Raw genomic sequence first — 2,740 nt, 5'->3', positions numbered from 1 at the left:
TTAAAAAACTGGAAATAGAACTGCCATATGACCCAGCAATCCCACTTCTGGGCATACACACTGAGGAAACCAGATCTGAAAGAGACACGTGCACCCCAATGTTCATCGCAACACTGTTTATAATAGCCAGGACATGGAAGCAACCTAGATGCCCATCAGCAGATGAATGGATAAGGAAGCTGTGGTACATATACACCATGGAATATTACTCAGCCGTCAAAAAGAATTCATTTTGAACCAGTCCTAATGAGATGGATGAAACTGGAGCCCCTTATACAGAGTGAATTAAGCCAGAAAGATAAAGAACATTACAGCATACTAAACACATATTATATGGAATTTTGAAAGGTGATAACGATAACCCTATATGCAAAACAGAAAAAGAGACACAGAAATACAGAACAGACTTTTGAACTCTGTGGGAGAATGTGAGGGTGGGATGTTTCAAAAGAACAGCATGTATACTATCTATGGTGAAACAGATCACCAGCCCAGGTGGGATGCATGAGACAAGTGCTCGGGCCTGGTGCACTGGGAAGACCCAGAGGAATCGGGTGGAGAGGGAGGTGGGAGGAGGGGATCGGGATTGGGAATACATGAAAATCCATGGCTGATTCATATCAATGTATGACAAAACCCACTGGAAAAAAAAAATAATAATAAAAAAAAATTAAAAAAAAAAAAAAAAGTGGATAGTTTTCATTGTCTATTGGGTAACCGTGTCATACTCCCTAAGTGCAATAAGCCTGCAACACAGGCTTTCTTCATGCAACATGGTTGCTTGTGAAGTTCAAGATCAACATTAAGCTACTAAGGAAATAAATCAAGAATTATGTTTTTCTTCTATACTTTCAAATATGTTCCATAGGCTGTAGGTACATTCAACCAAAGTGGAGTTGAAGCACATGACATGACTAAGCTTCTTCCTCAAATACTTCTCACACAGCCCATCTAGGATGAAAATATTATTTTCCTTGTTTTACAGATAAAATAAGTGAGGATAATAAAATATAAATAATTTAGTTGTCTTTTTAAAATTACATAGCATAGGTAGTATAGAAAAAAATTGTCTCTCTGGGTCTTTAACTCATCTTGTCCTTTGCACTTATTCATTTTTTTTTAAATGGTGTTGCCACTTGTTATTTTTGACATGGAATATTCTGAATGTTTTCATTTAGTCCTATCATTTTTATTATGAACATATTTTTGACATTTAACATTGTGTCTGTGTGTGTATATATGTGTGTTGGTATGTGTGAGAGAGACAAATAATAGATTGGTCTCATGTGCCTTTAATTTTTTGTTAGTTTCTTTAATATTAATAAAAATGTAGATACCTCTTAGATTAAAATCTTCATAATTTGTTAAATGGGTCAAAATTACTTGTCAAGGTAATTTTACTAATATATTTACTGGAATATACAAAGCTTTCCTTATTGTATTGTGCTATATATTTCTTTGTGTTTCTTTATGATGAATTTGGGTTTCACAGGTGGCACTAGTGGTGTAAAGACCCTGCCTGCCACTGCAGGAGACATAAGAGACTTGGATTCGATCCCTGGGTTGGGATGATCCCTTGGAGGAAATGGCAGTCCCCTCCAGTATTCTTGCCTGGAGAATCCCATGGACAGAGAAGCCTAATGGGCTCCATGGGGTCGCACAGACCAGGACATGACTGAAATGACTTCGCATGCACACATAATGAATTCATTGCTAAGTATTAGACTTATAAACTTACAGTACTCTGTGTGAAATCTAAAACAAGAATGTGAATAAAAGTCATTTTTTCTGTTCAAAAAAATAAGAAAATTCAAGATGGGAAAAGAACAGGCAGGAGAATGCTAAAAATAAGGAAAAGCAGTAGATCATAGTCATCATTTCAGATGACCAAAAAATATGGTAAAAATATAAAGTAAAGCTTTTACGTTTACTTTTAGAGAAATTTTTATTATTTCTATCTTCCCTGAATTTCTGTGGCATTTTATTTCATCTCACTATCATAATATTCATATTTTAATACAATTATATATATATTAAATTCCCTTAGCTAGCCAAATTGCCTTCAAGTCAAACTGTATACCAAATCACTCACCATATTATACAGCTGTTTTTTGTATAAAGTAGGAATTCAGTATTGTATGATGTTGTTCTTAATTTTGAAAATGAAAGAGTGAATAAGTGAGTGAATTTATCAATGAGCTAATAGTTCCCACCAAGTTTCAGTAGTGGTACGTGGTTAATAATTGACCATTACTGATTGTAGACTGCCAGCCTCTGCTGGGGCTCAGAGACACTGGGTAGTTCTGTGTCACTTTCTTCCATGCCCTTCAATTCATTGTCCAACTTCCCCAAGCCTCTATTACACAGTGAATATTAAAGTCAGTAAACTGGAACATTCTTCACTTTCTTACTTTCCCTCTATAGTCACAGTTTTGTAGTACCATCTTTCATTGTGTGAGTGCATATGTATACTTCAATTTAGTTAATAGACAATTGTCCATTGTCCTTATGTTCGTATCTCATATAGGTATAGCACAATTGTAGTATGGACATTCTTATATCTTTCCCAGTGTTCTTGGGCAGGAGTTTAACTAGGCCATAGAGAGAAGGCAATGGCACCCCACTCCAGTACTCTTGCCTGGAAAATCCCATGGATGGAGGAGCCTGGTAGGCTGCAGTCCATGGGGTCTTGAAGAGTAGGACACGACTGAGCGACTTCACTTTCCCTTTTCACTTTCAT

General features: G+C 36.2%; 1 pseudogene; it reads right to left on the bottom strand.

The window, feature by feature from the left end:
* The window catches only part of LOC122437798, a 3,829-nt pseudogene extending 1,507 nt beyond the window's left edge, over nt 1–2,322 (bottom strand).
* Nucleotides 2,323–2,740: the final 418 nt, after the last annotated feature.

This window comes from Cervus canadensis, chromosome 3 (genome assembly GCF_019320065.1).
Source record: "Cervus canadensis isolate Bull #8, Minnesota chromosome 3, ASM1932006v1, whole genome shotgun sequence".
Lineage (NCBI taxonomy): Eukaryota > Metazoa > Chordata > Mammalia > Artiodactyla > Cervidae > Cervus > Cervus canadensis.
This window is presented reverse-complemented; position numbering and strand designations above follow the sequence as displayed.